At 39.0% G+C, this 15,540-nt stretch overlaps 1 long non-coding RNA gene across 1 annotated transcript in view; it reads right to left on the reverse strand.

Moving 5' to 3' along the window:
* Nucleotides 1-5,164: 5,164 nt before the first annotated feature.
* LOC124799279 overlaps nucleotides 5,165-15,540 on the reverse strand; it is a 51,763-nt gene continuing 41,387 nt past the window's right edge. The window contains exon 4 of the long non-coding RNA XR_007017003.1: nucleotides 5,165-5,569. This is a non-coding gene — a long non-coding RNA (uncharacterized LOC124799279). The remainder of the gene's footprint in view (nucleotides 5,570-15,540) is intronic.

Here is a 15,540-nt window from a genome sequence, read left to right on the forward strand (position 1 = left end):
ATTACAGTTGTCAAATAAACTGAGACACTTAGAAGAAGAAACAGCAGAGAATTTGTACCAAGGTACTAAAAAATGCATACATGAAGCAGAATTTGAAGCACGGGGGCATCAGGAGGAAAGAAGAAAGCAGTGCTCACAATGATTGATACAAAGCATTGAAGAAAAAGTGAACCTAAAAAAGATATTCTACGATAACTGGTTGAGAACACACAACAAACATGATAAAGCCTTGTAAGTTAGAATGAACAGAGAAGTAAAAATGTACATCTGCAAAAGGAAAAAATGAAACCCTGGAGAATAAATGTGAAGAAGTCAATTGATGCATTGTAGGCACAAAAGTGGTGGCAACATGGAAAATGATTGCAGGGCTGAAGAAAGAAGTAAAAGAAAGAACAAACCTACTGATTACTGGGCTGATAGAGTGGGACAAGCTTCCTAATGGCCTGTTGGCAGAAGAAAGAACAGAGTACAAAGAAATAAAGGGGGAAATACTGGTGAACCAGGAAGGTGAACAGATGGAGAAAATAACTGCAAAAGAGGTACAGAAGGCAGCTACACAAATGAAAGTTGGGAAATCATCAGGGCCTGGAAATGTACCAACAGAATTAGTGAGGTATTGCCCAAGCTTTCTGTATGAATATCTAACCAAGTTATTTACAAATGTATATGGGATGGGGAGGAAATTCCATAAGAGTGTAACTTAGCATATCTAAGACCAATACATAAAAAAGGAAGCAAGGAAGTATGTAGGAATTATCATGGCATGTCAATTAGCAGGCTGTATGTACAGATGGCACTAGATCTGTGGTTTAGAAAGTGCATGGACATGGAGAGTGTACACACTTTTCTATGCTGATGGTCTGGTCACCGCAGCAAACAATTCAGAGAATATATCTTATATGCTTAGGGAGTAGATGCAGGAGTTTAAAAAGTGGGGTTTGAAAATTAATGTTACGGAGGAGAGGGAAGTACCCCGAACAGTGATTAACACCTCATTAAAGTTTGTAAAGAGTTTGAAGTGCCTGGAGAGTATCCAGTCATGTGATGGAAGATGTAAAAGAGATATTCAACAACACATAAGGCAAGTGAGGGCAACTATCCAAAAAGTAAATGCTGTACTTTGGTCCTCAAAAATGAGTTTAAAGGTTGAAATTTATTTATACAAATCCATTGTTGAACCAATAAGAAGTTAAGGGAGTGAGTGCTGGGAACTCACAGAAAGAAATCAAAGGAGACTTAGAGCTTTATAAATGGAGCACTTGAGAAGAGCCTCTAGAGTTTCCTGACTTGGTCATGTAACAAATGAGGAAATAAGAGAAAGGACACAAACTCATTATAGTATTATTGATAAAATTGAAGAAAGATAGATAGGATGGTTTTGGTATGTCAAGAGAATGGATGAAGACAGATGGCCCAAGAGAGTATTTTCATGGCAACCTCCCAGGTGGAGAAGAAGATGAACTGTGGAAGGTGTGGCTTAATAGTATTCAAGATGCAATGGAAACAAGAGGAATGAAATAAAATTAGGAAGAATGGAGATGTATCAGGAGAAAGAAAACTAGCATTCTGTGGATTGGAGCGTGGAATGTCAGGTCCCTTAATCGGGCAGGTAGGTTAGAAAACTTAAAAAGGGAAATGGATAAGTTAAAGTGAGATATAGTGGGAATTAGTGAAGTTCGGTGGCAGGAGGAACAAGACTTTTGGTCAGGTGAATACAGGGTTATAAATAGAAAATCAAATAGGGGTAATGCAGCAATAGGTTTAATAATGAATAAAAAAATTAGGAGTGCGGGTAAGCTACTACAAACAGCATAGTGAACGCATTATTGTGGCCAAGATAGACACGAAGCCCACGCCTAATACAGTAGTACGAGTTTATATGCCAACTAGCTCTGCAGATGATGAAGAAATTGATGAAATGTATGATGAGATAAAAGAATTTATTCAGGTAGTGAAGGGAGATGAAAATTTAATAGTCATGGGTGACTGGAATACGAGAGTAGGAAAAGGAAGAGAAGGAAACATAGTAGGTGAATATGGATTGGGGGACAGAAATGAAAGAGGAAGCCGCCTGGTAGAATTTTGCACAGAGCATAACTTAATCATAGCTAACACTTGGTTCAAGAATCATGAAAGAAGGTTGTATACATGGAAGAACCCTGGAGATACTAGAAGGTATCAGATAGATTATATAATGGTAAGACAGAGATTTAGGAACCAGGTTTTAAATTGTAAGACATTTCCAGGGGCAGATGTGGACTCTGACCACAATCTATTGGTTATGAACTGTAGATTAAAACTGAAGAAACTGCAAAATGGTGGGAATTTAAGGAGATGGGACCTGGATAAACTGAAAGAACCAGTGGTTGTACAGAGTTTCAGGGAGAGCATAAGGGAACAATTGACAGGAATGGGGGAAAGAAATGCAGTAGAAGAAGAATGGGTAGCTTTGAGGAATGAAATAGTGAAGGCAGCAGAGGATCAAGTAGGTAAAAAGATGAGGGCTAGTAGAAATCCTTGGGTAACAGAAGAAATATTGAATTTAATTGATGAAAGGCGAAAATACAAAAATGCAGCAAGTGAAGCAGGCAAAAAGGAATACAAACGTTTCAAAAATGAGATCGACAGGAAGTGCAAAATGGCTAAGCAGGGATGGCTAGAGGACAAATGTAAGGCTGTAGAGGCTTGTCTCATGAGGGGCTACAGGAAAATTAAAGAGACCTTTGGAGAAAAGAGAACCACTTGTATGAATATGAAGAGTTCAGATGGAAACCCAGTTCTAAGCAAAGAAGGGAAAGCAGAAAGGTGGAAGGAGTATACAGAAGGTCTATACAAGGGCAACGTACTTGAGGACAACATTCTGGCAATGGATGAGAATGTAGATGAAGACGAAATGGGAGATACAATACTGCGTGAAGAGTCTGACAGAGCACTGAAAGACCTGAGTCGAAACAAGGCCCCGGGTGTAGACAACATTCCATTAGAACTACTGACGGCCTCCGGAGAGCCAGTCCTGACGAAACTCTACCACCTGGTGAGCAAGATATATGAGACAGGCGAAATACCCTCAGACTTCAAGAAGAATATAATAATTCCAATCCTAAAGAAATCAGGTGTTGACAGATGTGAAAATTACCGGACAATCAGTTTAATAAGCCACAGCTGCAAAATACTAACGCGAATTCTTTACAGACAAATGGAAAAACTAGTAGAAGCCAACCTTGGGGAAGATCAGTTTGGATTCTGCAGAAATATTGGAACACGTGAGGCAATACTGACCTTACGACTTATCTTAGAAGAAAGATTAAGGAAAGGCAAACCTACGTTTCTAGCATTTGTAAACTTAGAGAAAGCCTTTGACAATGTTGACTGGAATACTCTCTTTCTAATTCTAAAGGTGGCAGGGGTAAAATACAGGGAGCGAAAGGCTATTTACAATTTGTACAGAAACCAGATGGCAATTATAAGAGCCGAGGGACATGAAAGGAAGCAGTGGTTGGGAAGGGAGTGAGACAGGGTTGTAGCCTTTCCCCGATGCTATTCAATCTGTATATTGAGCAAGCAGTAAAGAAAACAAAAGAAAAGTTCGGAGTAGGTATTAAAATCCATGGAGAAGAAATAAAAACTTTAAGGTTCGCCGATGACATTGTAATTCTGTCAGAGACAGCAAAGGACTTGGAAGAGCAGTTGAATGGAATGGATAGTGTCTTGAAACGAGGATACAAGATGAACATCAAGAAAAGCAAAACGAGGATAATGGAATGTAGTTGAGTTAAATCAGGTGATGCTGAGGGTATTAGATTAGGAAATGAGACACTTAAAGCAGTAAAGGAGTTTTGCTATTTGGGGAGCAAAATAACTGATGATGGTCGAAGTAGAGAGGATATAAAATGTAGACTGGCAATGGCAAGGGAAGCGTTTCTGAAGAAGAGAAATTTGTTAACATAGAGTACAGATTTAAGTGTCAGGAAGTTGTTTCTGAAAGTATTTGTGTGGAGTGTAGCCATGCATGGAAGTGAAAAATGGACAATAAATAGTTTGGACAAGAAGAGAATAGAAGCTTTCAAAATGTGGTGCTACAGAAGAATGCTGAATATTAGATGGGTAGATCACGTAACTAATGAGGAGGCATTGAATAGAATTGGGGAGAAGAGGAGTTTGTGGCACAACTTGACAAGAAGAAGGGACCGGTTGGTAGGACATGTTCTGAGGCATCAAGGGATCACAAATTTAGCATTAGAGGGCAGTGTGGAGGGTAAAAATCGTAGAGGGAGACCAAGAGATGAATACACTAAGCAGATTCAGAAGGATGTAGGTTGCAGTAAGTACTGGGAGATGAAGAAGCTTGCACAGGATAGAGTAGCATGGGGAGCTGCATCAAATCAGTCTCAGGACTGAAGACCACAACAACAACATGCCTTGAAAGTATAAGTAACGAAAATGCACAATTAACCCTTTAACTGCTCTGGACATGTTAACGCACATGCCTTTGTACCTGTCCCTGTGTGCTATGAACGTATTTACGTGTGCCACCAGTCCTTCTACCTGGTACTCTGAAAGCGTAGCAGTTGCTTTTTTTAATTTTATTTCTGTGACAATGACTTTATATCAGCTGGTCTGCCTCATGTACCGTTATATACAAATGATTTACACATGTTAAGCTACAGTCAGATCCGATGATGGCACCTTTAGTGTGTTGAAACCGGTCATCTAGTAAGCAGTATTTAAGTGATCTTGGCTTTTGAATTATTTCAACAACATTTATGTGTGTATAGAAAATCAATTTAAAACTGCCACTGCAATATTTCACTATGAGGGTGGCTAACATAAGACAATCACTTATCAATTCTGCTTCAGGCTGTGTTTTACTCATAATAAATAATATATATTAAATCTTTTCTCACCTTCACTGTATGCATTAACATTTGAAAATATTTCTCAGTGTTACAAGACACATTAACATTCACCATTTACCAATAAACTGCACTGTAGATCACTATCACTAATGGCTGCTCTCTTTGGTAGCTGAACAGAAAACTTAATATTTATATAGGACAAGAATTACAATGAAATAAAACTCCAAACAAGGAAGATTCATTTCAATAACACACAAACTCATTTTCAAATATTGGTTAGCGACATAATACAGTTTTTTTTTTTTTTTTTTTTTTTTTTTTTTCAGACCTCTGTATTACAAGACATCAGTCACATCCTATGAGCACAACAGTTACAAACGAGGAGGAGGATTTTTCTACAAAATCATAGATAACAAAAGATTGAGATGTTATCTTTTTACATGGGTACTGCCAGATATAATTTTTTTTTACAAAATTTTAAGTTATATCATTGACAATAATTATTTATTTTTATTAACGATAAAGTCCTTTTTACTAGTATTACGAAAATAGGGTCGTCTACTTGCTTAGCCGAGTGGTAACGTGCTTACCTCCCATACAGCAGGCCCGGGTTCGATTCCCGGCCGGGTTGGATTGGGTGTTGTGTTTTGTCATCATCATCATCATCATCATCATCATCATCATCGGCTGCAAGTCGCCCAATGTGGCACCAACTGAAATAAGACTTGCACTTGGCAGCCGAACCCGAATGGGACCTCCCGGCCAACAATACCATACGATCATTTCATTACATTACACGAATAGGATCATGAGCCTATTTTTACTGGATTTTTCCCCCCTTCATTTGGTCCATACTACCTCCTCCTAAAAATACAGAAAGCCCAGAGATTGCAATATAAGAGACGCTCTGTCAGAGATATGAGAATAATTTTTGCTTATGACTTTCAGCTGTTTTTGGACCAGGGTCTCTTATCTCAAATTGATACATTTACTTCCCTCGATCATATATGAAAGTTGGTAACATCATTATGGACTGTCGCTGTACTTAATTATATTTCATTGTTTGAGTAGACTATACAGACTGAAGTGTAGTGAATGCTGTGTAGCAAGTCTTGCCAAACTTATGAAAGCTCTCACCCAATGCAAGACCAAAGTAATTTAAAAAAGTATGCAATCCTATATACCATTTTTGATACCTGTAACTATTAACACACACTGATGGTCAATGGTATTCGGTTTTTGTTGAGGTTCGTTTACTGGACATGCAGTTTGACACATCACTGGGCAGTTACATATTAGTTAACAACTTAATTGGTCTTCAGCTTAAATGAAATGCACTTCATTATAGTAAGACAATTATTTTTGTTACGTCTCTGCTGTATTTCACTCATTACTCACTTTTTGAAAAAAACTGCTTCAACTACAATAATATGGTACCCCCACAATTACTGGTTACCTACAACTGGAAACTAAACATTGATATGCATCCCACTTTTCATTGTTCTGAAATAATCTGATACGTGTTAGCTGTAAATAGTGTAGAGAAAGCTCACAATTTGGTGGACTGGACAGTATAATATTTATGATGAAATAAATCTCGGGTCAACAGCCTGGTATGAGTGTGCATAGGACACAGTAGTCATAAAATACGCCTGGAGAAATTGAAGAATCACAGTATAATATTTATGTTGCCTGCTTACAAAAAAAGCTTATTCTTGATAAGTTTTGCTTAGTAACACACCTTCATTAAGGTGCAACCAGACCAGATAGTAGCTTAATACCACTGATTGTGAGTAATTGTTCATGGCATGAAAACTTGATTTCAGTAAATTTTTGGGTAACATTTTTGATAAAAGTGGTTGTTGAGGTGGATAATGAAATCTAATATTGTCAATACATAGTTACCAAATATCTTATCAACAAGGCTCATCAATTTGGAAATACTCTTTCAAAATATGTGACCTTGTGATCCATTTAATGTAGAAATGAATTCCAATTGCTATAATTAAACACTTTATGAAAACATTGCAGAAAAAAAACTCTTCAGTATTTATGCAGTCAGTTTAGTTTATTAGCATCCTTATAAGTCATCAGTCATGTGTCAATGAGCGTCAGATTATTAGATCAGCATGAAACAATTGTAGTTAATGTTGATAAAATATTATATACAACACAGTGTCATACAGTTACTGGTTTGTCCTCTCTGCAGCCATGCTCACAGCAATCTGATGTCTAATGTGCAAGTAAAATGAGGAAATTTTTCTGGTACCTCAAAACTCTGGTACTAAAATCCACAGGACTGGAAAGGTGCCTGACAACTCAGTGCCAGAAAACAACAGGACTGTGGTCATAAACTTTTATGATCAGAGTAGTAATGTAAGTCAGGTCCATTACATTTTTACCATTACATTTTGACCAGTAAGTACTAATTGATGTACTAAAACATTTTTTTCCTTAGTTGGCTAGCTTGCCATGTACATCAAATAGTGATGGCCCAGATATCACAACTGATGTAAGTAAAAGACTCACTTAGGTAATCCTCATAACCCTCTACACAAATAAGTTTATTCCACCTTGCAAATATAGCGATTAAATCTTAACTTCCCAGCAGCATTACTTTTATTGATTACAGCAGCCATTAGTTTAATTTCATTAACTCAAACAGCGCTCTTGAACACTAATGGCATTTTTCACTACAGAATCTGGATGTGGTGATAGTAAACGATAGTGCTGAGTTTGAGGTCCCTAGTACTCCAGTGGCTTCTTGTGCCTGTTCCACTACACCGAAAAATGTAAAGAAAAGAATGAGCAGTCCATTACTAAATACAGTACTGCAGAACTTGAATTCCAAATTAACAGAAAAGGCATCAGATCCATCACCACATGATGCTTTTGGGTGCTTCACTGTGCTAGAATTAAACAGGATAAGAAATCCAACAATTGTGGGGACACGAAACGAAGTACTGAAAATCATAATGGAGGTCCAAGTAATGGACAATAATTGTTGAATTGCATAAATTTTGTATTTATTAGTTTGAAAATACATTGACATTCAACAACTGAAGTTCTTGGTTACCTCCCACTGCCAAGGGACAACTTGTATTAAAATATTCACAATATTTGTCTCGGACTTCCTTTGTTTCCCTTGCAGTTCTGTTTCCATTCTGTCTGTGTATGTCAGTGAAGTGTCACTCATGTGGTGAAGAAGTGAAAACCGGTGTTATAACATGTCTAGCAAAACATATATGGTATCATTCAAGGTGCTTTGCAAAAGTAAATCGCAATAATGTATTTTCGTGTGACTAATCATCCGTGTAATGGTCAAGAAGCTGCCGCAGAAATGTGTAATGCTGAACTAAATGTCACAAATGAAGTATACAAAGACTTAAAAGCAGCTAGAAAGTACATTAAATTATTAGAGAACATGATTCAGCTTCTTACTGAACCTGCTGAAACATCAGTATTTACACCAAAAGCATCATACACTGCCAACAGCACGGAAAATGAGGAAGGCCTAAATATTTACTCTGATAGCCATTGACACAGTCTTGCAGAAATTCTCAGTAATCATCATGACTTAAAAGCCTACAGTTGTGTAAAACCAGGTGCTCCAATACAGGAAATTATAAAGGAGATTTTAAAGACAACAAAGGCACAAATCATTATGTCTTATTAATTGGAGGTGCCAATGGCATATACAGGAATGAGTTATTGAATGCTGTGCACAACTTAAGTAAATTTCTGGACAACACTAAGAAGCAGAACATGTCACCTGCGTTCCATATAGACATGATCTCATCCCTGTATAAACACTGAAATTAGGGAAGCCAACTTACAACTTCAGGAAATATGCAAAATGTATCCAAATACAAAGTTTCTTTGTACAGATTTTCTTAAGAGAGACTGCTTCAATAACATGGGATGCATATGAACAAAAAGGGCAAGAAACTTTTGCGTGGGAAAATTAGTGAAATGTTGGAGAGACTCAACAAACATAATGACAATATGTCAACACCATCAGCTCCAACAGCCCATTCTTCCAAGCATAAACACTCCCATTCTTCCAAGCATAAACACTCCCATTCTTCCAAGCATAAACACTCCCATTCTTCCAAGCATAAACACTCAGCAAATACTCCTTCCATTAAAGACACAAAAGAAGCAGAGCCACAAATCCTATGTGAAGGCCAAACTGATGAGCACTGTACCTCCATTAGTTTTAAAGCAAGCACCAGCAGAAGTATTTCCACCGAAAATACTAAAATCATAAGAAACAATCACAGCAATAACAACAACAAAAGCAGCAGCAGCAGCTGCTGCTACATCAACAGCAGAGCTACCTCTGATACCAACAGAGGCATTGTGATCTGTGGTGGTTCAAATGACGTTGCACATAACAAAGGTCTGTATGCTGCTAATGTCTTAAAATCAACTCTAAACCACATGAAGCATTCCAATGTAATTTTACTTGATACTCCACACAGGCACAACTTACTACAATCCTCGTGTGTAAACAAAGCAGTAATTGCAACAAATAGATGTTATGCAGATATCTGCAGCAATTTTACAAATACTCATAGAATCAAAACTCACAAATTTGGCAGCGAACTTTACATCACTCATGGTCTTCACCTTAACTGGAATTGAAAAAATCATTTAGCAACTATAATTTGTGACGTAGTTGCAAAGGCAAGGAACAATATGAACACAAAAGAGTCAGATTTGATTCAAGAGTGTACCAGTACACAAATTAATTGCAGGGATGGACATAGGCAGACTACATTGGACAACTGGATGGTGAATAAACAAGAATAAATGGTGTCTTCCCAATCTGCAAGTGTGTGGAAACAAACTAATTTGGAGAGATGGGTGTAAAAAAATACATTTCCAACTGCATCTGCTAAACAAAAACTTGCAATTTATCACCAGAACATTAGAGGCCTAAGTAGTAAGATCAATGGGGTGGGGGGGTTGGGTTGTTTGGAGAAGGAGACCAGACAGCGAGGTCATCGGTCTCATCGGATTAGGGAAGGATGGGGAAGGAAGTCGGCCGTGCCCTTTCAAAGGAACCATCCCGGCATTTGCCTGGAGCAATTTAGGGAAATCATAGAAAACCTAAATCAGGATGGCCAGACACTGGATTGAACCGTCGTCCTCCCGAATGCGAGTCCAGTGTGCTAACCACTGCGCCACCTCGCTCGGTTAAATCAATGAGCTTATAATCAATATACATGAGCCACAAGGTATAGATTATGCCCATGTTTTATGTTTTAGTGAGCACCATATTAATTCTAGTATAGAAAAACTTACAATAAATAATTATTACTTGGCAACATCATTTTGTAAAAAATGTAAAGAGAAAGGAGGTGTTGCCCTTTATGTTAAAAACGATATCACATGTAGAGTAATTAATGTGCAGAATTATTGTTAGAACAAAATTTGGCAGTGTGTACCACAGAATTGTCCTTGAATAATTCCCATATATCAAGTCACAGTATACGAGCACCTTCAAGGAACTTTAGTCTCTTTCTGAATAAACTAGATGCTCTCCTAATATACATACTCAAACACAAAACAGATGTGATAGTGCTTGGGGACTTCAATGATAACTTTCTAACAAATTAAAGAGACAGATCAGACCTAGAAAATCTGATGTCCACATATAATCTGGTTTCTAAGAATAGTGAGGGAATTAAAGTCCACATTACGAAGCATCTTTTCTTATGGAACAGTATGAGTAGGGAGGAAGAATCTAATAGAGAAGTGAAACATTGTCTCATTCCAACTGCTGCAAATGTCTCTGAAGGTTAGTAGATTTTCACTGTTGGCTTATATACACGTCCTGTTGATGAAACTACTGTTGTTGCAGGGCTTACAGCATGCATTTTGAACAGCTGACCATCATGGTCAGGAAGACATCTAAAATTTCACTTAAACATGTTGCCAATTCTTTTATCTGCAGAGTATTGTCAATCAGGCTTGTAAAGTTCTTTGCAACTCTTGGGAGAAAGTCAACAACTGCACACGGCCCATTACGTGCTCAAAATCTGCCGTACTTTTACAGGAAAGAAAATTTACATTACAATAACAAAGCATGATTTTTTTGTTTTTGAGAACAGGTGAGTTAAAAATGATTTTTGCTTGGGGAATGTACTCAACTTTCCTGAGGGAGCTCTATACACAGGTACACAATATTTATTTAGGATACTGAAGGGAGAGGAATTTAATATTATACACAGTATTAGTGCAGAATTTTTCAAGTGAGTGCAAATAATAGCCGTGTGGTCCAGAAAGAATGTAGTTTATCACAGTGCATTTTTCACAAGTGTACCCTGTTTTATCATGTATATCGCAATATTATTTACATTCCGCACTCCTACATTGTCACTGGCTATTGATAATGTCTTAAACAATTACATTACCGGTAAAAAAAGAATTATAAACTATAGCTTCTGCTATGTTGCGATAGATAAAGTTACATATTTTAACCACACGGCAAAGTACTCTCCTCTTTGCGTGGTATCATTTGCCAAAATCTCGTTTTGTTATCTCCAGCGGTTTACGAGATATGAGAGGCATTATGAACATTTCATTCCCACGCGCCGGCGATCGGAAGTGAACTTGCTGCAGATGCTCAATGTTTTCGAGATTGGAAGCAGATATTGATCCAAAGTTTTACAAAAATTTCAAAACCTCATCTGTATTTCATACTAGCAATAGAATGTATAATATGCACCAAACACAAATTCATAGCGACCACAACAACGAGCAAGTCCAAGACGTGGGAAAAGCATCCAAAAGTAATGCAGGTGCGCCTTATTCAGAGCTGCGAAAGATAAGGTACAGGTACAGGAAACCGACTTGCGAACGGTATCTTTATATGCTAGTAAGGTAGAAGCAGAAATAAGAGGTAGACTGGAGATGTGGTACGAACAGGGAAAGTCTGGTACGAACAGGAAAAGTCCAAAGAAAGAAGTAAACAGGTAGTCTCAAATGACCAGTTATCTGCGTGTGTGCAAATTCCACAGCTTTACGTCAAAAGGACAGATACATCCTCTAGCTTTTAAGTGTCTTTCCGGAACAATGGGATGTCAAAAAGAAAAAGGGCTGTGTTGTCAGTAGGTTGGAAGGTGAAGCTTTATCCAGGGGTATAAAAACTGGATCGCAACGCAAAACATGCGAGGGGTTTATGCAAGCATTCATGAACCAGTATTGGTCCAGCAGCACTAAGAATTGCGTTCGTAGAGACCTATTTGAAGGTCGAAACTTCATTAGTAGTGGTTGCAGAAGTTACAAAGAGTTCTTCCAGACTCATGTCGAAAAGAACTTGTATTTAGGTGATCCCTTGAAAGAAATGGATTTAATATCAATCATTATGATCAAGTTACCTCCAAGGATACAAGAAAAATTAACTGCAATATCCAAGTCTGATGTAAAGACAATCATGCAAGTGCTGGATAAATTGGATTCATTAGCAGGGAACAATCAGAATCTAGAAAGTTGGAGAAGAAATCCCTGGGGAAATAACAGACCTAATGAAAATAGGATTCAAGGAGAACAGACAGACAGATACTATATCCTCAACACATAAATAATAGAATAAATCATCAGGAGACAAAACACTATAATAGACAGGACACACAGCGTGAAAAACAATATCTTAATAACATGGCTGGAAGAGGTAGAGGAAGATACTACAGAGGTAGAGGAAGAGGTAACTATCACAACCAAGAAACAAGAGAACACTATGGTAATACACAGAACAATTACAGGCATGAGGTTCCAATACCGGGAAACTCCCAGGATGTTCGGATGAGGTCCAATCACGAACTGTAAATAACGCAGGACCCATAGTGCACTTCTTAGGTTGTGATAAAAGAGACAGCATTAAAGAGGCGCTAATGGAGGAAAGTGAGGAACAAGTGGAAGAGGTGTTCCAACTTCCATTAGAAATCCAGCTATACCAGTTAAGTGTAGTAGCAGTGAGACTCGAGATCGGAGATGAGTGTTATTGCTCTTGAGCTGTATGAAAAAATCAAGGTAAATAATGTCCCTGAATTACCCTTACAAGGAATAAGAGTAATTACAGCATGTGGGGCAAAGAGTAAACAAATAAGGAAACAAACTTAATTAGATATTGAAATACAGAGGAAGAAATATAAGGTCAATGCAATAGTGGTCCCAAATCTAAATGTAGGAATGAAATGGTTTATCAACAACCACATAAGAACAGACTGCTTCAGGGCATATTGAAATAAATGGAGAGGTAATAGACACATTAAAAAGGGATGAAGCGGTAGCTAAGAATAGTGAGGGAATTAAAGTCCACATTACGAAGCATCTTTTCTTATGGAACAGTATGAGTAGGGAGGAAGAATCTAATAGAGAAGTGAAACAGGTAAATAAAGTGTTTCCAGAACAAATATATCAAAAGGTTGAACACAGAGAGGAAAGCATAGAAAACACACAACCCACAGAAGCTAAAGAACGAAGGCGTATCTTACACAGGTATTCATGCCAGGGCCAGGCCTGATAAAGCGATATGTACACTCATGCTCATAAACTAAGGATAATGCTGATACATGGTGAAACAATGCTCTGGTGGGTGGTTTGTGGGTTTAAATCACCTCGGGGTATGACCATGCGGTGCACAGTGGTGCTGGCAGCAGTCCACATACGCAGAGGTGTGTTGGTGCATGTCAGAGTACAAAGCAGCAAGTACATGTGCAGAAGTTTTCAGATGTTCTAATGGTGACTGTGTGTTGAAAATGGCTCAAAGAACACATACTGATGATGTTATGAGGGGTAGAATACTAGGGCGACTGGATGCTGGTCAAACACAGCAGGTCATAGCACGGGCCCTTCATGTGCCACAAAGTGTGATCTCAAGATTATGGCAACGATTCCAGCAGACAGGAAACGTGTCCAATCACTACAGTACAGTATGTCCACAGTGTAGAACACCACAAGAAGACTGATAACCCACCATCAGTGCCCGCAGACTGCCACGGAGTACTGCAGGTAGCCTTGCTCGGGACCTTACCACAGCCACTGGAACAATTGTCTCCAGACACACAGTCTACAGACGACTGAACAGACATGGTTTATTCACCGGGAGACCTGCACGGTGCATTCCACTGACATTTGGTCACAGGAGAGCCCGTAAAGCCTGGTGTCAAGAACACAGTACATGGTCATGAGAACAGCGGTCCTAGGTTATGTTCACGGACGAGTCCAGGTACAGTCTTAACAGTGATTCTCACCGGGTTTTCATCTGGTGTGAACCAGGAACCAGATACCAATGCCTTGATGTCCTTGAAAGGGACCTGTATGGAGGTCTTGGTCTGATGGTGTGGGGTGGGATTATGATTGGTGCACATACACCCCTGCATGTCTTTGACAGAGCAACTGTAACAGGTCAGGTGTATTGGGACATCATTTTGCACCAGTATATCTGCCTTTACAGGGGTGCAGTGGACCTCACCTTCCTCCTGATGGATCATAATGCACGGCCCCACTGAGCTGCCATTGTGGAGGAGTACCTTGAAAAAGAAGAGATAAGGTGAATGGAGTGACCTGCCTGTTCTCCAGACCTAAACCCCATCAAGCACGTCTGGGATGCTCTCTGTCAACGTATCGCTGCACGTCTTCAAATCCCTACGACACTTCAGGAGCTCCGACAGGCACTGGTGCAAGAATGAGAGGCTATACCCAGAATGGGAGGCTGTACCTGAGCAGCTGCTCGACTATCTGATCCAGAGTATGCCAACACGTTGTGCAGCCTGTGTACGTGCGCATGGAGATCATATCCCATATTGATGTTGGGGTACATGCACAGGAAACAGTGGTGTTTTGTAGCACATGTGTTTTGGGGCGGTTCTCTCAACTTATCACCAATACCGTGGACTTACAGATCTGTGTCCTGTGTGTTCCGTATGTGCCTATGCTATTAGCGCCAGTTTTGTGTAGTGCCACATTGTGTGGCACTACATTCTGCAATTATTCTTAATTTATGAGCATAAGTGTACATTGATTTCAGACAGTTTTCCATGAATCAGGCATTAAATGCAACAGCCCTGTTAGAACTTACGAAGAAAAATGCAGTGTGGATTTCGAATAGAAAATGTCAGGAGGAATTTGACGACATCAAAAGAGAGCTTAATAAAAATATCACACTATCTCACCTGGATTTAGTCCAACATTTCTGTGTAGAGACGGACGCATCCAAATATGGGCTCGGCACGGTTTTATTTCAAACACAGATCTCAAGGCACTAGCATTTCTGTCCAACTGTAAATTGACTCATGGGAGGCTCACAAGATGGGCATTAGCACTGCAAGAATATGACTATGAAATCATCTATGTGCCGGGACCAGACAGCATCGTGGCTGATAACCTGTCCAGGTTACCGTTAGTTCTGCTTGAAATGCAACACGGTGATATCAACAACAAGAAATAAAAATAATGTACATGAAAAGAGTAAGGTTCGAAGAACATGTAAAGAAAGTAAGTTGAAACATAAGAAGGGACCAAAATGAAGACGAAACACTGAGAATGGTTAAGAGAAAATGGAGAGGGGGGGGGGGGGGGGGCGGGACAAGAATGAAACGAAAATACAAAAGTATTATCTGGTACACCAAGGTGTTCTATATAGGCAAACAGACCCAGATTACAGTTGTTGGAA

The sequence above is a fragment of the Schistocerca piceifrons genome, chromosome 5 (assembly GCF_021461385.2).
Source record: "Schistocerca piceifrons isolate TAMUIC-IGC-003096 chromosome 5, iqSchPice1.1, whole genome shotgun sequence".
In the NCBI taxonomy this organism is placed as follows: Eukaryota; Metazoa; Arthropoda; class Insecta; order Orthoptera; family Acrididae; genus Schistocerca; species Schistocerca piceifrons.